The sequence below is a fragment of the Microtus oregoni genome, unplaced genomic scaffold (genome assembly GCF_018167655.1).
Source record: "Microtus oregoni isolate MIOR12 unplaced genomic scaffold, Mior012 000005F_ref0000423, whole genome shotgun sequence".
Classification (NCBI taxonomy): Eukaryota; Metazoa; Chordata; class Mammalia; order Rodentia; family Cricetidae; genus Microtus; species Microtus oregoni.
In genome coordinates this window covers 15,186,812-15,208,238 of record NW_024543064.1, presented here as the reverse complement: position 1 = coordinate 15,208,238, position 21,427 = coordinate 15,186,812, and the positions used below count along the sequence as shown (strand labels likewise).

The 21,427-nt window shown below is 41.4% G+C and overlaps 1 protein-coding gene across 20 annotated transcripts in view; it reads left to right on the top strand.

Moving 5' to 3' along the window:
* Positions 1 to 21,427, top strand: part of Eif4g3 (eukaryotic translation initiation factor 4 gamma 3) — a 230,594-nt gene that overhangs the window by 64,359 nt on the left and 144,808 nt on the right. The window lies entirely within an intron of this gene.

Below are 21,427 nucleotides of genomic sequence, written 5' to 3'. Positions count from 1 at the left end.
AAGATACTTAGATGTGCTGAACCTGCCTTTTAGTGTCCTCTGCCCTTCCTGTTTCTTTTTGGTGGAGGGGACAGTGCTTTTCTGCTTCTGTGAAAGGCAGATGGCCTTTTTTTTTTTATATGTTTTTTTTTAAATATTTATTTATTATGTACACAGTGTTCAGCCTCCATGCCTGCAGGCCAGAAGAGGGCACCAGATCTCATTACAGATGGTTGTGAGCCACCATGTGGTTGCTGGGAATTGAACTCAGGACCTCCGGTAGAGCAGTCAGTGCTCTTAACCTCTGAGCCATCTCTCCAGCCCCCCAGATGGCCTTTTTTTATGGGGTAACTTGGGTCTCCCCCCCAGGAATTCTTGGGTTTGCTTTGTATCAGGACTCTCTCAGCAGGTTTTGCTCGATGGGCAGCACAGATGTTCATCCTACTTTATAGCATCACTGGGTCTCCTATATCCTTTGCCTTTCCCTAGATACTGTCCTGTGACCACATGTTCTTTTCCCTTGTGCTTGAGAGTGGTCTAGACTTAGGAAACCTCTGGGAAAGGAAGCCTGGTCCCCTGGAAGAACGACAAGCACTTGTAGCCGCTGAACCATCTCTCCAGCCTCCATTTAAAACTTTTGTTTTCATAGTTTAGGCGTTTTACAACTTAACGATTAGGAAGCTTCTAAAGTTAATAAAAACAATTCTAAACCTGATGATTATGATGTTTAGGGTTATTAATCAGAGTTTATGTTTCCAACAGGAATTATAATTTGCTAGATCATAATCCATTTGTTGCTCTGTTAAGGACTATATGAATTAATTTTTCATGGATTTTGTGAAATGCTTGTTTTTATATAATAGAACTTCAATTTTAAATATTTAAGGGCTGGAGAGATGGCTCAGTGGTTAAGAGCACTGGCTGTTCTTTCAGAGGTTCTGAGTTCAATTCCCAGCACCCACATGGTGGCTCACAATCATCTCTAGTGGAATCTGATGCCCTTTTCTCGCATAAAATTGTATATGAAAATAGAGCATTCATATATTAAATAAATAAACCTTTATTTAAACTCTTTTTACTTAGCTCTTAGACAGAACTGTCTAACCTGTTATTAAGGTATATTAGTCTGAATCTCATCAAGAGAAAAATTGCAGCAGCTTGAGTAGGGAATATTGAGTATAATGAATTAAGAATAACGGATTGTAGTGGAGATGGGTTGAATGAAAAGAAGGTACTCTGAGGATGTAAGAAGGGCAGATGGGTGAAGGGGAAACAAGAACCCGTTTCTTTTTTTTTTTTTTTTTTTTTTTTTTTTTTTTGGTTTTTCGAGACAGGGTTTCTCTGTGGTTTTGGAGCCTGTCCTGGAACTAGCTCTTGTAGACCAGGCTGGCCTCGAACTCACAGAGATCCGCCTGCCTCTGCCTCCCGAGTGCTGGGATTAAAGGCGTGCGCCACCACCGCCCGGCTAAGAACCCGTTTCTTGGGCTGACGTCGAAGCTGTGACTCCTTATGGTAGAAAGGTCTCTAGTGCTGCACCGTTGAGCTTGCTCACAGTGCTTCCTTTGGAACCTGCTAGAAGCTTGACCTGTAGAATGTTGGGAAAGTTTCTTTTTCTTGCATTGATCTCTAACAAAGAGCTGCTGCAGTACAAATGGTCCAGGCCTTACAGCAACGTTAAGTGAATGGGTTAGGAGTCACCAGTGGTGGAAGCTGTGGCGCAAGCTGTGCTTGCTGCAGAATTTCCTTTTGTCCTCTTCCTCATTAAAATTAAAACTTCCAAATGACTTTAGAAGTTAGCCGCATACTGAAATACAGTACTCATTGATGTGGGATGTCCTCCTGTATATGTGTTGCTTTTCTTTTATTAGTTAATGAATAAAGCTGCTTTGCACTTTCTGTTCTGTTTCCTTCTAGGGTCTTTGAAAAGTTGGAGATAAATATTTATAGTTTTCCTTAGTCATGATAAAAAATAAATTAGATATGAAACTTTCCAAATACAAATAGACTAAATATTATAAGTGTAGTTGTTGGTTAACACCTGTTTTGTTATATGTAATTTTACTATGTTAAACTTAATACCTTCTTTTTTTAATTAGACAGAAAAGGGGAAATGATGTGAGATGTCCTGTACATGTGTTACTTTTATTGGTTGATGAATAAAGCTGTTTCGGCCAATGGCTTAGCAGAGTAAAGCCAGGCAGGAAGTCTGAACAGAGATAGAGAGTAGGCAGATTCAAAGAGATGCCATGTAGCTGTTGAAGGAGACAGACTCCAGAACCTACTGGTAAGCCACAGCCTTGTGGCAATATACATATTAATAAAAATTGGCTGATTTAAGATAAAAGAGCTAGGTAAAAATATGCCTAAGCTGTTGACCAAGCAGTGTTGTAATTAATATAGTTTCTACGTGATTATTTGGTTCTGGGCAGCCGGGAAACAAATGAGCAGTCTCTGCTTACAATTCATTGCATAGAAAATGCAAAAGGAACTCTTAAACTTTGTGCAATTTTTAAAATATAGTATGTTATTAGTTTGTTTTCTATTGCTGTGAAGAGACACCATGATCATAGCAACTCTTACAAAGGAAAACATTGAACTGTGGTGGCTCGCTTACAGTTCAGAGGTTCAGTCTATTATCATTGTGGGACATGGCAGTGTATAGGCATACATGGTACTGGCTAAGTTGCTATATGTTGATATTCAAGTCAAAGGACGTAGACTGTCCCACTGGTCTTGGCTTGAGATTATATGAGACCTCAAAGCCTGCCCCCACAGCAGCACACACTTCCTCCATCACTACCACAACGTACTCCAATAAGGCCACACCTCCTAATAGTGCCACACTCCCTTTGGGGGCCATTTCTTTTCAAAGCACCGCATTGGACAAGAACAACTTGAGAGTAAAGGATTGATTTCAGCTTACAACCTACGGTGCATCATTGAAGGGAGGCAGGGTAGAAACTTAAACAGGAACCTGGAGGCAGGAAATATTTGAGAGGCTGTGGAGAAACAATGCTTACTGGCTTGCTCCCTGTGCCTTGTTCAGCTTTCTTGCTGATAGTGTACAGGATCAGCAGCACAGGGATGGCCCCACCCAGAATGAGGTGGGCTCTCCCACATCAATCATCAATTTAAAAAGTACACAGTGGGCTTGCCTGCAAGCCAAATGGATGGAGGCTGTGGTTGTTTCAGGAAAATGGCCCCCATAGGCTCATATAGGTGTGACCTCGTTGGAGAAAGTATATCACTAGTGGTGGACTTTGAGGTTTCAAAAGCCCATGTCAGGCCTTGTCTGTCTGTCTTATCTGTCACCATCCCTTACTCCCTCCCTCCTTCTCTCCTCTTCCTTTTCCTCTTCCTCTCTCCATCTCTGAGTTCCCCTCTCTCCCACTTTGGGTCAGGATGTAGCTCTTAGCTACCGCTCCAGTTGCCATGTGTGTTGTCATGTTCCTGCCATGATAGTCATGTACTAACCCTCTGAAGCTGTAAACAATGCTTTCTTTAGGAGTTGCCTTGGTCATAATGTCTCTATACAGTAACATCTTCTCAATTGATGTTTTCTATTTTGTGTCAAGTTGACAGAGCTTTAACCAGCACAGGTACATAGTGTCCCCTTTCTGGTTCTGGGTCTTGTTTAAAGGGAGTGGTATGGCTTACTGAGTGGCCCTGGTGGAGATCTACCCTTTGGAGAGGGCTGTAGTTCTCCCTTTGTGCTGTTGAGGGAGAGCCGTTCTCAGGAAGGTTCTTTCCTACAAATCTGCCAGGTAGTTAGCTGTTTGCTGCAGGGCACTGCTGCCCCTCTGTACGGCACCAGGCATCTGCTCAGAGTAAGCTGTGCCCATCTGGAAACTGGCCAGCAGAGAAACCAGAGTTTGGAGCCAGGATAGGTGGTTCTGGCTGGAAGACAATGTCTTCTGAAGGGTGCCTACGTAGCACCCTCTGTTGACAATAGTGTTCCAGGTGAGATGCTGAAATAATTTATAGAGCCAGATCCATTTTTCCATCACAGGAAACAAGGCAACTTTTGATCTGAAAGCAAGCAGCTGACAGTTGGTGAATAAGGAGAGAGAGAGCCCTCCACAACTGAGATTTTTACCTTTTCAGTGTGTGATTTGACCAAAGCAGCTGGTCCAAAGTTCTTCAATGTCCTGAAATCCACTAGAATCGCACAGTTTGCATTTAAGAAAGGATGTGTTCTCAGTGGGTATCAGTTGTGAGGCCACAATAGCCATCCTTTCTGTCATTTCATCAGCTTTTTAGATACTAGAACACATGAATAGCTAGGAAGCTTAGGAGAAGGACCACCAGTTATTATATTGAGTTCCTTTGTGGGTCTGTCTGCTAAGATTGTGCCTGATTTCATGAGTGGATCCAGTAAGTGAAGAGCATGTGCACACGCGCACCCACCCACATATGGGTGTGGCAGGTGTGTCCCCTGAACTATGTCTGTTTACTCAATGTTCTGAGATAGGGTCTCACTAAGTTGCTCAGGCAGGCCTTGTTTGTGGCAGTCCTCTGTTTCAGTCTCTCCCTAGCAAGAAGTACAAGCTTTTGGTACTTAAACAATCATTTTATTTTATTTTTATTATTAGCGTGACTAATCATTTTACTTATTGGTAACTTTTATATATTTAGAAAACAATTGTAGTTTCATGACTTCGACAAATAGCCTTACTAAATAGGGAAGTTTCAAGCTTTATTTTTCCTCGTCATATCTTGTTGCTGGAATAGATGGCTGTTGGATTTCCTTAGAAAGAAGAACAAAGTAAAATTTACAGTTTTATATTTCCTTTCCATCTTTTAAAAAGTACTTTTAAACACAATGGTGGTGACACACACCTTTAATACCAGCACTTGGGAGGTAGAGGCAGATGAATTTTGGTCTCTAAAGTGAGTTCCAGGACAGCCAGAGCTGTTACACAGAGAAACCCTGTCTTGAAAAAAAAAATATGTATATACATTGTTTGCCTGAACAAGTGTGCATTTGTGTATTGACCACATATATGCCTGGTACCCAGGAGGCCAGAAGAGACTAGAGTCAGAACCTCTGGAACTAGAGTTAATGATGACTGTGAACCACTACATGGGCTGATGGGAACAGAACTTGGGTCATTTGCAAGAGCAACAAGTGCTCTTAATTGCTGACCCATCTCTCAATCCCTCCTTTCCTCTATCTTGAAGTACATTCTTTGGAGGAAGTGGCGTGTGGAAGCCATCCTTGGGGCTGCTGAAGGTGTCTTGCTGTGTGTAGTACTGACAGCATGCAGGCCCTGTTGGTGCCAACTGCTATTTGCTTTCTTTTGATAATATCTTATCATACTTAAAAACATTTGAAAAAAAAATTCAAAAACTATTGTCTGTTTTCTTGTTTGAGCCTGGGTCTTGTATAGCTCAAGCTTGCTTGGAATTTACCATATAACTTAGGCTAGCCTTGAACTCAAAACCCTCCTGCCTGGAATTAGAGTATACTGTCATTTTCCACTAGAACAAGTGCTGTCATCTTTCTTCTTCATAGTTGTTATTAACATAAGGAAATAGTATCCTGCTATTGTGGCTCATGACTGTAATTCCAGCACTTGGGGATCAGACAGGAGGATCAGGAATTCTAGGCAAAAAGAAGGAAAAAAATAATGAATAAACTCTAAATCCCTGGAACAACCCAATGGTTTTTTAGCGGTATGTTCACATTATGTGTAACTGTGGTAGCTTTAATGTGTCAGAACAGCTAGGGAATTGCCACTGCTCCGTTTTCTTTAGCCTTTCTTCACAGGACAGTATGATTGTAGTTGTAACGCAGGACTTGGCCCGTGTGCTCCTTTCTTCACAGGACAGTACGATTGTAGTTATAACGCAGGACTTCGCCGTGCGTTCCTGCTGATGCCTCACCTTAGCAGTCTTCTACCTCACCACCTCACCGTGAACCGACCTGCAGAGCAGCTTCGGATGCTGATTTCATTGTACTTTTCCTTGCATTGCATTTCTCATAGTTGCAAAAATAGCCCAGTGGCGTAGAAAATTCCCTGCCTGATATTTAAGTACTGTTGTTAGAGTAATGACTGGTTATTACCCAGATGGCACACAGTGAGCCCAGAGGGTATGGTTCTGCTTGGCAAAGCTACCTTACCTACACAGGTAGAATCCATATTAGAAATCTAGAAAATTCGAAAATGAAATGATTTATTATTATTATTATTTTTTTTTTTTTTTGATTTTTCGAGACAGGGTTTCTCCGTAGCTTTTGGTTCCTGTCCTGGAACTAGCTCTTGTAGACCAGGCTGGCCTCGAACTCACAGAGATCCGCCTGCCTCTGCCTCCCGAGTGCTGGGATTAAAGGCGTGCGCCACCACCGCCCGGCTTATTATTATTATTTTTGTGGTTTTTCAAGACAGGGTTTCTCTGTGGTTTTGGAGTCTGTCCTGGAACTAGCTCTTGTAGACCAGGCTGGTCTCGAACTCACAGAGATCCGCCTGCCTCTGCCTCCCGAGTGCTGGGATTAAAGGCGTGCGCCACCACCGCCCGGCATGAAATGATATTATAAGAATCAAACATGTGATTTCATAGACAATCCTTGTTGCCTTTTATGTGGGATCAGCTTGTGATTGGTGCTTCTCATTTTTACCTAAATTCTGCCAGGGGAAATAATAACTTTCTGAGTACAACTGGGGACTCTTCTTGCGTCCCCTTTCCTATCCCTGGGTATTTTGAGTAAGTTGCTTCAAACAAACAAATAAACAAAAAAGCCTTGCTTTACCATGCAGGTTTCCTTCTGTGGACACTTGTATTTCATGTAGATCTGTACTTCCTGTAGCTCTGATTGCTGCTTGCAGTAATAGGAGCGGCGGGGCTGTGTCCCTGGCACCCGGCCGCCTGCATGGCTAGCTTATGCCCTGAAATAATTACACGGAAACTGTATTCATTTAAACTCTGCTTGGCCCATTAGTTCCAGCCTCTTATTGGCTAGCTCTTATATATTGATCTAACCCATTTCTAATAATCTGTGTAGCCCACGAGGTGGCTGACCAGGGAAGATCTTAACCTGCATCTGTCTGGAGTGGGAGAATCATGGCGACTCCTTAACTCAGCTTCTTTCTCCCAGCATTCTGTTCTGTTTTCTCCGCCTACGTAAGGGTTGGCCTATCAAATGGGCCTAGGCAGTTTCTTTATTAATAACACTTCCACATCAGCTGCTGGCCTAAGTGTTGCCACTTTCTAGAACTAATGAGACATACAGATGGTTCATTCATTCATTCATTCATTCATTGTTTTTGATAGTTCAATGTGTTGCTGTTTCCACTCAGAAATCAGCACATGAAAGTGAATCTTGGAAAGGAGAGTAAAGTAGGGTAGTGTTCTGTTTATCTTTAGTGCCCTACTGGGGATCAGTGTGTGATACAGGTGCTCTGCCACTGAGTTAGAGCCGCAGTCCTGGAACAGATTGCTTTTATAGAGACTAGGAAGTCAAGACAGTTTGATCACTCCAAGTGCTGGTAACATTTCTTGCAGAAATACCCTCTGCATGCATGTGATTGAGCAGGCAGCTCTGGGGTGGACCAGCAGGACCCCAGAGGGAAGATCATCAGAGGGAATGAGCATCACACTCAGAGAGAGGAGCTAAGTTTGCTGGGGTAGCTGTCAGGGGTGTAGGGAGTGGAGCAGAACAGTTCAGTAAAGGACTGTTGGCTCTAAAGGGAGCAAACAGGAAGGTTATTTGAAAGTTCATGAACTGCAAAGAACAGTATATAAAAACTCCTTTTCCCTTTCTTTTGAGACAGGTTCTCTTGTAACTTAGTCTAGGCCTTGCTCTGCCTTGCGAGTGCAAAGATCATTCCTAAACCGTCTACCAGGTGATGGGTCACATTTACTTCTCCCACATAATAGCTCTTGAGCTGTTGAATTTCACTTCTCCTTTTCCATCTACTCAAGAGATTTTTTTTTTGTTGTTTGTTTTTCTTTTTCGAGACAGGGTTTCTCTGTAGCTTTGAAGCCTGACCTGGAACTAGCTCTTGTAGATAAGGCTGGTCTCAAACTCACAGAGATCCACCTGCCTCTGCCTCCTGAATGCTGGGATTAAAGGCCTGAGCCACCACCGCCCAGCTCAATAGATTTTTTTTAAAGGCACATACCACCACCATCCAGCAAGGTATTTCAAAGAGAGGGTATTCAAAACATCAGTTTATTGTATTGGCCAAATGATTAACATGAGGCTGATGTAATCTAGAAATGAACACTGCGATAAACAGCTGCTATCCACACAGCTGCAGAAGTGAAATAGAAATGGTGGTAGTGCAAAAACCTAGGTGTTTAGAGTGATTAGGAATGAAGTTCTGGACCAAGGTGATAGGCCTCCTCAGTGCCCAGCATCATGAGATGCCCTTCATTGATAAGTTCTGAAAGTTTCTATCAGTTCTGTTATTGCCACTGGTTATAATCCAAGTTATTTCTTAGTGTCATATACCCACTTTGTACTTTTTATAATTTTTCCTGATGTTGTTCTTAGCTTCAGAGGACTAAGAGGACATGGCGTTCAGGCTGTAGTTTCCTGTATTAAGAGCATCACCGCCTGACTGTTCTCGAGCCTGCCCAGGGAATGGGATTGCTAAAGAGGCATTTGACAGTAGACTTTGTTTTTGTTTGCTTGCTTGTTTGAAGAGTTTTGCAGTATAACCCACACTGGTTGCATTCTTTATCCTCCTGCCTCATCCTTGCTGGTATTATAACTGTGTGCCACCGTGCCTGTTTCTGCAAGTTGCAAAGCTTTTAGCATTGTACACACATGAAGATTTTCTTTTAGGAAACTAGAGCAGGTTTAGAGAGAAATATTTTGGGTTACCAAGTAGACAGGTAATAGAAACCAATATTTGAACAACAGCTGTCACTCGCCTCTCCCCTGGAGTGAGGGAGGTCAGCTGTCCAGTTTCCATGTTTAGGAGGTGACTGAAATTCTGACTGCTGTTAAGGGCTCATAGAGCTATTCAAGGTTCACACTGGGAATGGAGAAGTTGGGAATAAGAGTGATGACTCAGAAGCCAGCTGGCTCATTTACATAACCATTTGGCAACCTTTAGAAGGGAGGAAGTAGCTTAGGCACTGGAGGCTAGCCTGGGATGATCAGATGTGTAGAGGGCTGACCTGCAGGTTTCATTCTTGCTTCTTCTGCTTTGAGCATGGTTAAAGCAGCTTGAGCATCAGTAAAGGCAGAAACTGTTTGTAGACAAATACCGAAATACTAGAAAGAGTATTATCTCTATAAAAATGAAAACTATCAAAAAGATGGGTAGAGGGTGATGGTACATGCCTTTAATCCCAGCACTCAGGATGCAGAGGCACACAGATCTCTTCTGTGAGTTCAAGATCAGCCTGTTTATCTATAGAGTTCCAGGACATTCAGGACCAAGAAACCCTGTCTCAAAACCCTATCTCCCCCCCTCCCCCCAAAAAAATGGTAGGTACATACACAAGAGATTTTTGTCTTCTGTTAAGCTTGTCCTAACTCTTAAAAACTGTAAGGAATAAAGACTTCTTGAAGAGTGGCCCTCTCTGGGATCTTTGAAAAGGATAGTGCAATAAAAGCTCCCGAAGGAGCACTCAGTCTTCAGGCGTCAGAAGGCCAAATTCTAAAACACACCAGATCTTCCTTAGATTAGAGATGGGTGTTAGGCATATCTGACTCTACAAACATTAAAGTAATTGAATTTAAAATACTGAAAGCTGTTCTTCCTAGATCACAACAGAACTTGTTCACAACAGAGCACAGGTACTCTGAATTCCAGGTTGCTATTGCCAGGATGATAGCTAGATGGTCAACACTTAAGGTTTCAGGGCACCTTGTGACACAGGTGTGGTTATTTTCATTTTTTAGAATGAGACAGATTGATTTGATAGGTGGAATGTTTTGATTCATGTCTTCAGATACCATCTTTGGCAGACAACAAAGTCAGCACCCCCAGTTCCCAGCTTCTATTTATTTTTTCTGTTACTGAGAATTGAACCTAGGGCATCACCCATCTGAGGTAAGTGCTCCACCACTGAGCCACATTGTTTACCTACAGTTCCCAGCTTCCTGTCTTCCTTGTATTCTCATAATTCACTATTGTACATCATTTTTAGGCATGCGAGGCTTTTATAGCTCACTCTGGAAACACAACTATCATTCACGATATGTCCTTTGATACCATTTCTTATCTGAAGACATGGCTCAGCAGTTAAGGGCACTTGCTGCTTGTCCTGGAGATGAAAGTTCATGTCTTAGGACCTACATCAGGCGTGCCACTTCACCTCTAGCTCTAGATGCTGGTAATCTGAAACCCTCCTTTTCCCTGTGTGTATGCGGTGTGTGTGGGGGAAACGCTCACACATGTGTAATAATATGTTTCATTATATGTTTTAGGGTTGGGAGATGGCCCTGTAGATAATCACTTGCTTTCCAAGGAGGAGGGCAAGCCCCTACAAAAAAAGCTAGGCGTGATGGCATGTGTCTATATTTTCAAGCTCTGAGAGACAGGACCAGGGAGGGACTTACTGACCAGCTAGCCAGGTGATGAAATCTGGGTTTAATGAGAGACCCCGTCTCAAGAAATAAGATGGAGTACAATTGATTATGATAACCTGATGTCGTGTCTGTCTGCCACACATGACTGCGCACCTGTGCACCCACATGTGGGGGCGCACACTCTACACACACAAAATGAAACAATACATTCCAGTTTTTTAAGCAGTCAACTTGAGAATCTTTGCTAAACAATTGAACTTTATAAAAATTTATTTGCACAGGCCTGGCAGTAGTGGTGCATGCCTTAAATCTCAGGAAGGCAGAGGTGTGTAGATCTCTGAGTTCTAGGCCAGTCTGGTCTGTAGAGCAAGTTCCAGGACAGCCAGGGTTACACAGAGAAACCTGTCTCAAAACACAAAAGCAGAAACATTTATCTGTTCAGTACTCAAAAAGAAGAGGGGTTATAGGACCCACACAAGATTGCATATGCTCTGACAGATGCATGGAATCAGAGCCATTACTGCAGATAATGCAAGGAAGAATCTAGAGACTAAATAAAGGTGTGGCTGGTGGGAGAAAGCAGCACAGATTTCAGAGCAGGTTCAGGTGGTGTTGGGTCTAGCCCAGGCCCAGCCGAGTAGATGTTGTAATGTCTGTAGGTGCCTGGGGACTCAGTGAACCATTAGGATCTTTCTGCCGGCACCTGATGTTTCATGGCTTTGTAGGGCGAACAATATCATTACTATTGCGAGACTATGAAGCACCCCAGACATAAATGTATTCTGAGTTCCATACTTTTAGATGAGTCTATCAAGGCCCAGGGAAAACCATGGCGTGTCACCTTGAACTAATTATAAAGAATATGAAAATGGTTGTTCATGGAGCTCTCTGTGATGTCAGTGCTCAAAAATGAGACTCATCTCAGGAGTTCTTAGTCTTATCTTCCTACTGGAATCAACTGATACTGTGAGTCCCATTGCTCACGGATGCACTTTTCAGTGCTTGGGTCTCAGCCTGGGTACTATGATGAGTGCCTAGCCTTGAGAAGACAAGTGTGGGAAGTGCCCTTTTGCTCCTCACTGCCAGAAGTGAGTTTCCTAAGGAGCACACAGCCCCCGTCCTACACAAACACAGAGAGAGAGAGAGAAAGAGAGAGGAGAGAGAGAGAGAGAGAGAGAGACGGGGCTGTTTCTTCATCTGATTGAAGGCATATTTATGTAGTGCTGCAAGAGGTGTTCCTTCTGTGGCTGTGTCCTCTCTAGCTTTTGGTGGTTGAGCCGGATTATGTCCTGAGGCTTTAACTGTTGATTGGTTACAGGTGCTTCCCTTATGTGCAGTTAAGTCTTCATGGGTTTCAAACTAAATTCAATTGTTCCCAAGCATTTGAAGGCAGTGAAACAGATCCTTCCGTAGGATTTATAGTGCCTGACTTGACCTGTAGTACGTCCTGAGTCTGACCAGAGAAAAATAGCTGTAAATGAAATTTCGCAGTTACTTCCTTTGACTGTTTATTGATGTGAATGCTTGCTTTATTTATATAAAAGAGAAGATCTTTTATTAAGAGTGAGTGGGTACTGATAAACTTTGAGTAGAAGTTTATTTTTTTTTTGACCATAGAAGGTTAGCTATAAAATGCTGAGTCTGCCCGTGGAGATCTTTTTCTGAGGAGGAAGGGTTCCTTCAGTCATGCTACCCTTTCCTGTGAAGACTCCCTTGAGTTCCTGAGCTGGAAAATCAGGAAACTGTGGGCGTGACCTAGAGAATGAGTTATCTTTTTCTGAGCTGAATGTTTCCAGAACACAGTCAGCAAATAAGCATTTATGAAAACATGGGCAGTGTTTAGATATAGCGAAATACTATTCCCACCTATTTGATTTAAAGTATTTTAAAAAATGTAACATGAGAGATTAGAGGTTTTTGTTTGTTTATATGCATGTTTTCTTTTTTTTTTGTACTATGTTACTGGTATTTCAGTTTATAGAGGGTGGTGAAAAACCAGTTTGCTTTCAGAATGACCACATTCTAGGATTCTGTAGATAATCGATATTTTGACTTGGATTGCTGAGGGTGACAAGTAGAGCCGTAGAGATAGGTGCTGGTGAATGACTAAAGCTGTTTCCGTGTATTGAGGACAGTGGCCATTAGCTATCGGCTTACAAGGTAACAGTCAGGGTGATTGCATGACTTTAATGTGGACTAATTAAGTACTGTGTCTTAATGAATGGATGGTTGCCTAAAACATTAATTCAGAACTTTCCACAAGCCACCATTAAGTAGAGTAGTATTTGTGGCAGATAGCCCTCTACAGTTGTACAGTTCCCCTGGTGCTGAAAGGCAGTTTCTTCCAGAATGAATAACCTCTCCACTGGAGCATTTTGTAAACTTGTTGGGAAATTTTTTCTTTGAGTTAGAGAGCTAAAAGGGGATTGATCACACATCTGTATTCTCTATGGGCTAGGGAACCCTCTAGCACATCCACATTATAAAAAAGTTCTCAGTTCACTGTGGCATAAAGGCAGCTGTAGACAGCCATGTTTGCTGGTACATTATTATCATCCTACCATTTGAAGCAGTTGTCCTGAGTTTGAGGCCCACTTGGGCTACATAGTGTAGCCTGCCCTTACTTAAAACAAAAGTTGTATATCTGAAAGGGAGGCTCTGTTAGCACTTTACCAACTAAGTAATTTCTCCAGCATGTCATTTAAAAAATAGTGAACTGGTCCAGGTCCCAATGCTTGAGAGTCAGAGGCAGGCGAGGGTCTCTGTGAGTTCAAGGCCAGCTTGGTCTTGAACATAGTGGGTTCCAGAGCAGCCAGGGCTGCGCAGAGAGACGCTACCTCTGCCTCTTGAGTGCTAGGATTAAAGCTGGCATTGCTGGATTTCCATAGCAGATTTCTAGTGCCTTATCTCCTCTTTGATGTCAGGTCACGGCACTTTATACTCAAGGCATTGTTGCTAAGACCCTCGCTGGGATTGCTGTGGATAATTATGTATTTTTACTTTTGTGTGTATGCATGCAAGGTGTGTGCTTATGTGTGGTTCTGAGAGGTCAGAGGAAACTTCAGTTCACGGAAAGAAGACCTCAGGCAGTCATGCTTGTGTGGCAGCACCTTTCCCACTGCCCCTATACTTTTATTTAAAAAGATCACAAAAACCTTCAGAAAACTGTGTGTATAATACAGCGCATTAAAAATCCAGAAAATCCCTCAGAGGTAGAAGTTAGTGACCTTAGTACTGTTTTGAAACAGAAAGAGTGAATCTGAAGTTTTCCTAGAAGCACTCAAGCAGCCCTGTGTTAAGGCAGCATAGAGCCTATGTGAAGGGAAGTGGTGGATGGTGGCCCTCTGTTCTCTGTGTTCTCAGTCTGCTCCTGTGGATTTGGAATTAATCCATAGTTAAGCACATAATCAGCTTCTGCAGGTATATATAAGCTTTTATTTTTTGAGGTGTGTGGGGGCGCACATGTGGAGGCCAGAGGATGCCTGTGTAGTTGTTTTTCTCTTTCCGTCATTTGTAGGAGTTCCCTGGTAGAATTTTTGGGGTCACTCATGTAAATTAGCATATTGTTAGCAAATAATGAAAGTTTGACTTCTTTTCTGATTTGTATCCCCTGATCTCTTCAAGTAGATCCCCTGATCTCTTCAAGTACTATATTGAATAGATATTTAGAGAGTGGACAACCTTGTCTTGTTCCTGATTTCAGTGAGATCGCTTTGAGTTTCTCTCCATTTAGTTTGATGTTGGCTGTTGACTTGCTGTATATTGCCTTTATTTTGTTTAGGTATGTTCCTTGCATCCCTGCTCTTTCCAAGACCTGTTGAAGGCTTTTCAGCATCTAATGAGATGAGATGATCATGTGGGTTTTTTTTCTTTCAGTTTGTTTATATGGTGATTGCATTGACGGATTTTTGAATATTGAACCATCCATCCCTACATCTCTGGGTTGAAGCCTACTTGGTCACGGTAGATAATTTTTCTGATGTGTTTGGTTTGCCAATATTTTATAGAGTGTCGTGGCATCAATGTTCATGATGGAGATTGGTCTGTAATTCTCTTTCTTTCTTTCTTTCTTTTCTTTTTTTTTTTTTAGGATTTATTTATTTATTATGTATACAGTATTCTGGTGCCAGCAGACCAGAAGAGGGCACCAGACCTCATTATAGATGGTTGGGAGCCACCATGTGGTTGCTGGGAATTGAACTCAGGACCTCTGGAAGAGCAGGCAGTGCTCTTAACCACTGAGCCATCTCACCAGCCCTGTAATTCTCTTTCTTAGTAATATCTTTATGTGGTTTGGGTATCAGGGTAACTGTTGCCTCAAAAGAATAATTTGAGTCTATTGTGTGTCTATTGTGTGGAACAATTTGAGGAGCATTGGTATTGGTTTTTCTTGGAAAATCATGTAGAATTCTATGATGAAACCATCTGGTCCTGGGCGGTTTTGGTTGGGAGACTTTTGATGATTGTTTCTATTTCTTCAGCAGTTATAGGTCTATTTCATTTGCTTATCTGGTCTTGATTTAATTTTGGTAAGTGATATTTATCCAGAAATTGTCCATTTCCTTTAATTTTTCCAATTTTGTGGATTACAGGTTTTCAAAATATGACCTGATGATTCTCTAAATTTTCTCCTTGTCTGTTGTTACGTTCCCCTTTTCATTTCTGGGTTTTCTTAATTTGAATATTCTCTCTCTGCCTTTTGGTTAGTTTAGAAAAATGTTTGTCTATTTTGTTGATTTTTTTTTTTTCCTTGAAGAATCAACTCTTTGTCTCATTGATTTTTTTTTTGTATTGTTTTTGTTTTTTTTCTATTTTGTTGACTTCAGCTCTCAATTTATTTCCTGTTGTCTAGTACTACTGGATGAGTTTGCTTCTTTTTGTAATAGATCTTTCAGGTGTTTTGTTATTTCACTAGTGTGGGATTTTTCCAGCTTGTTCACGTAGGCATTTAGTGCTATGAACTTTAATCTTAGCACAACTTTCATTGTGTCCCATAAGTTTGGGAATGTTGTACAATAATTTTAATTGAATTTTAGGAAGTCTTTAATTTCTTTATTTCTTCCTTGACTCAGTGGTGATTCAGTTGAGCCTTGCTCAGTTTCCATGTGTTTTTGTGCTTTCTGCAATAATTAGTATTGTTGAATTCTAACTTTACGCCATAATGATACGATAAGACATGGCTATTCGAGTATTTTGTAATCTGTTGAGATTTGCTTTGTTACTGAGTATGTGGTCAGTTTTCGAGTAGGATCCATGAGGTGCTGAGAAGAGGTATATTCTTTTGTGTTTGGATGAAATGTTCTATAGATGTCTGTAACATCCATTTGAGTCATAGCATCTGTTAGTTCCTTTATTTTTCTGTTATGTTTCTATCTGGTAGACCTGTCCAATGGTGAGAGTGGGGTGTTGAAGTCTCCCACTTTTTAGTGTAGGGCTTGATGTGTTTTTTAAGCTTTAGTAATGTTTCTTTTACAAATGAGGGTGCTGTTGTATTTGGGGCATAGATGTTCAATATTGAGACTTCATCTTAATGGATTTTTCCTGTGATGAATATGAAATGACCTTCTTCATCTCTTTTGACTAATTTTAGTTTGAAATCTGTTTTGTTAGATATTAGGATAGCTACACCAGCTTGTTTCTTAGATCCATTTGAATGTAAAACCTTTTCCCAGTCCTTTATTCTGAGATAATATCTGTCTTTGTAGTTGAGTTGTGTTTCTTGTATGCAGCAGATGTTATGCCCAAATCCCTGCAAAAGCCAACAAGGAGACTGAGTCCCATATGTAAAAGCAAAGAGCCTTTATTTTAATCAAGTTGGCAAACTCGGTCTCTCCACTTGTCCAGCTTACTGGAATATCTGGAGAGCCCTGAGCTCAGTTAGAAATGGGTTTTTATAGTAGTAAAAGTGGGGGTGAGTGGTTTCTGAGATTTAGGACCCTTGATTGGCTGACATTTATCTAGGGGTGTCGTGGTGAGTGTGTACTGGGAGGAGATCCTTTCTACAGCAGTTAGAATGCCAGGCATTTCCTTTGGATGGTCTGTTCTGGGTGGTGCTAGATAATCTCACTTTGTGGTTTCTCCTGCAACCAGGCATTGCCTCAGGGTAAACTACTGAGACTCAGGCCTCTTATTAAATTTATTGATGGCCAAGTTCTACTCTGGCAGGTGATAATGATTGGAAGTAAAGAACTTCTTTGGGTGACCTGTTGATACTTAGCCTATCATGGCTGGCCCGGACAGCAGAAGGATGGATTCTGTTTTTGTATCTAATCTGTTAGTTTGTGTCTTTGTACAAGCAAATTGAGTCCTCTGGTATTAAAGGATATTAGTGACTAGCGATTGCTAGTTCCTGTTATTTTTGTGTTTGTTATTGTTGGTATATGTGTGGGTTTCTCTTCTTTGGAATTTGCTGTTGTGTGATTGTCTATTTCCTGTGTTTTTGTGGGTGTTGCTAATTTCCTTGGGTTGGAGTTTTCCTTCTAGTACTTTCTGTAAGGTAGATTTGTGGATTAAATCTGGTTTTGTCATGGGATGTCTATGTTAGTTTTGTCATGGGATGTCTATGTTGGTTGACAGCTTTGCTGGTTATAGTAGTTTGGGCGGCTGGCATTTGTGGTCTCCTAGTGTCTGCATGATGCCTGACCAGGTAGGTCTTTCTGACTCTCATTGTTTCCATTGAAAATTAGGGTTTAATTCTGATAGGTCTGCCTTTATATGTTATGTGGCCTTTTTCCTTTGCAGTTCTTATTTTTTCTTTAATCTGTATGTTTAGCCTTTTATTTTTATGTGGTGAGGGAACTTTGTCTTTTTGGTTCTGTTTATTTGGTGTTTTGTAAGCTTTTTGTATTTTCGTTGACATGTTCTTTGAAAGATTGGGAAAGTTTTCTCTTATGTTTTCTGTTCCTTTGAGCTGGACTTCTTCCCCTTCTTCAGTTTCTATTATTCTTAGGTTTGGTTTTTTTCATGGTGTTTCAGATTTCTTGGATATTTTGTGTTAAGAATTTATTGTATTTAACATTATCTTTGATCGATGAATCTATTTCCTGTATTGTATCTTCAACACGCGAGATTCTCTCTTCCATCTCTTATATTCTGTTGTTTATGCTTGCTTTTGTGGTTCCTGATCATTTACCCAGATTTTCTATTTCCAGATTTCCCTCGGTTGCGTTTTCTATTGACTCTATTTCAGTTTTCAAATCTTGAATCATTTCTTTCACCTGTTTGATTGCTTTTTTTTGGTTTCCTTTAAGGGATTTGATGATTTCTTCCAACTTATTGGTGTTTTTCCTCCACTTCTTTAAGGGAAGTTTTCATTTCTTCTTTAAGGGCCTAAATCATCTTCATAAAGTTATTTTTAACGTCATTTTCTTCTTTATCTGCGTTGGGACGTTCAGGTCTTTGTTGCTGTTGTAGAATCCCTAGTTTCTGGTCGTGCTGTATTGCTCTTTATGATGTTGAGTGTATTCCTGCACTGCTGTCTGCTCATCTCTTCCTCACTGGAACAGTGGAGCCTGTGTTTCTTGGGTGGATGGGTGGGTGGCATCCCTTTTCCTCCAATTGTTGTCGTTGGGGACTGTCCCCAAGAGCCAGGGACAGTTGGGTCCTAGGCCCAACACTTTATCGGTATCCTTGGCCATTTAATCATTGAGTTCTGTGCTCCCTCAGGAATGTCAGAGCTCAGCCTTGATTGTTTGCTCAGAGTCCTGCTACTATTTTCCACTTTTAGTTTTTAGCTTTTAGTGCATGAGTTTGGTTATGTGTACGTTCACACCCCTGTGGGAATCAATTCTCTCCTTCCACTGTGGAGAGCAAACCTGAGTTGTCAGCAAGTACCTTTACCTGGTGAGCCATTGGCTAACCCTACTAAGTATGTTATTTGTTTTGCTTGCTTTCTTCATTCAGGCTCACGGCAGGTACCATGTGCTTGAACTCTTTTTCTGATAGCTACACCGATCTCCATCATGCCTTCCCTTTTGTATAATACTTCTCCTAGTTAGCACATCTGAGGATAACAAACACTGCCTCATTGAGCATCTTCTAAGATGATTCTTATTTCTCTTGACACATGACTTTAGTATAGCCCTAAAACCACATTCTTCAATCTCACCTCACTCTGCTTCCTTTAGTTCTTCCCCCGAGGACCCTTCCTGCTTAGGTAACACGTTCTCCTTGTTCTGCCTCCTCAGGATGCTGCTCTCTTTACACTGATGACTGAATGTCATTGTTTCCTAGGTTGTCATTGCTGTTGCTACCTGGATACCTCTCAGTGAAATCTTCTCATTGTATATTTTTACTTATTATCTACATACATGTAATGACCTACATTTTACAGTTGTTTAATGAATTGTGAATCGCTTGTTAACTGATCTTTTCCCACCTTTTCATCTGTCTTACTGTTCTCAATATCTACCCAGAATGCCATACATTTGCTGAATTGCTTCTCTCACTCTGATCTGAAGAAAAAGACTTTGGGAGCCAAATGCTGATTACTACTGTTGATGTAATGAGCATTCCCAGAGGAAAATCAAGCAGTTTTACTGTTCAGGATGTGTCAGAATGAAGCCCTAGGGATGTATTGGTCCTGTTCAAAATGCACAAGTCATGTAGCGTGCTTGATACTTCCCCCAGGTGGATAGAGGCTGCTGCCTCTGACGCAGATAGGGTACACTTGGGTTCAAGTGTCCCGCCAGCCTAATTAAGGAAACTGATTTACTGGTGGAAGTGGGAAGAACAGCTGAGAAAGTTATGGGACTGTAGTTGATTCCACCAAGTTTCTGGAAATCAAAGTGGAGAGCCAGAGGTGGGTGACTCAGCTCTTCTCTGAACTTGGTCATGTGATGTTTGTCCTCAGGGTGAATTCTCTGGGAGTCATATTACACAGCAGGCAATGTTGACTTATCCCGCTCAGCCATGAACTAAATATAACTTGTGTAGGTTTTGTTTTGTTTTTATATTTTGTTTAGTATTGCAAGATGAAAGTCATATTGGAGACCCAGTATTGAGTCCTTTCTTTTATAAATGGCATTATATCCTCCTCTGGTACTATTGCTCTGATATTTAAATACAGAATAGGAATTGAAGATATTCTTATTCCCTAGAAAGCAATTAGGTACCTTTTCATTTTGTTTTTTGTTCAAATAGGCCCATTTTGTGCCATCATTAATGCAGTGGTCATTGTTAAAATTTTATGTAAGAACTGTGTTTTCCTCATAGCAAGTCATTGTAGGTATTTGTTGGCTCTCCTCGCTGTTGAATACTGGTGGCAGTGCCCACATAATGGTTCGCCTTCACTCCCCCTTTAGGAGTGTTTATGCCACGTGTGCTGTGACTGAGCCGTTAGTGTGTCCAGATGTGATCATGACTGTGATGCACCAGCCTATTTATAGTCTGGCTTTTGAGGGCAAGAACACGGAGAAGCCCAAGCACACGTGATCACATTCTGCTCATTTATTTGGGAAACTAGGAGTTATGATGGACACTTCTTTTTGATACTTGGGTGCCCCTGTTCTTTGAGATTCATCATAAGTACCTCCATTAACATGAGTTCCAGGTTATTTTAAATGGCAGTGGATACCTGAATTCATTAGGAAGGAAGTACAGTGTTCTGTTTGCCAAGTGCCTGGCTGAGTTGTGATAAAAGGTCACTATGTGAGTTTACTCACCTCGCATGGAGCTTGCTGGCTGTATAAAGAGCTAGCACTGCTGTACTGTGCACTTCCAATAGTTAAGATAGTTAATAAGATTGTTTTTGTGGTGTTGGGATGGAACTCAGGGCTTTCTTTATACATTTGGCAGGCTGTTGCCAGTGTCTTCCTTGTGCTTCGTCCCCCCCACTCCCCCACTGCTTTGCTTATTTCTAAATTAAGACAAGGTGCCAGGAAGTTGCTCAGGCCAGTCTTAAACTCATTCCATAAGCGCAGAATGGCCTAGAACTTATGATCTTCCTTCTCATACATGTATTTCTATGTGCAAGACGCCATGGTGTTGATATATGTGTACATTTGCCTAATTCTTTTAAAATTAATTATCTCTCCAGACGTGGTGGTGCACTTAATACCAGCACGTGGGAGGCAAACAGAGGTGTGTCTCTTTAAGTTCAAGGCCAGCCTCGACTACTTAGCGAGTTTTAAGACAGCCAGGGCTAGATAGCGAGATCCAAATAATAATAACTAATCATCCTCATCTCTTCAGAAGTGTAGAATGGCCGGGCCGTGGTGTCTCATGCCTTTAATCCCAGCACTTGGGGTGCAGAGGCAGGTGTATCTCTGTGAGTTCGAGGCCAGTCTGGTCTACACGAGCTAGTTCCAGGACAGGAACTAAAGCTATGCAGAGAAATCTTGTCTCGAAAAACAAAACAAACAAACAACAACAACACCCCCCCCCCCAAAAAAAAAGAAGTGTAGAATGTTTCTGTTGGGGTTGGTGGAAGCATGAGTTTCATCTATAGACTGCATTCCTAGAGATGGAATTTTGGGGTCAGGGAGGTCAGTAATGTAAAGATCATCCTACAGCCCTTGAGAAGTTTGCAGCTCGGCTACTCAGTCCTCTGTGTGTACATTCTCATGCACATACCATATTGAGTTTAGTCCAAATGGTATTATTTGTCTAAGGTGAACAGATTACCTTAAAACAAGAAATGACTTTTTATCTCTGAGTTATGTGTAAAATCTTAACAGCAGGTAGCATGTGAAATGCAGTAAGGCTATGTTTCATATCATCATTGTTTTGTCAGCTAAATTTGTTGTCTTCCATTGTAGAAATAGAAAATCCATCCTAGGTCCATGTTTGAGTCCCGTGTGTCTGTCTCTGGAGTCTTGTAGCTTATATGCAGTTTTGTTCATCTTCCAGTGGAATTCACTGTTGAAATCAGTGATTAAAAATCATTGTTATTGCCTGAAGAGATGGCTCAGTGGTTAGGAGCACTGGCTGCTGTTTCAGAGATTTTGCTTTCAATTCTCA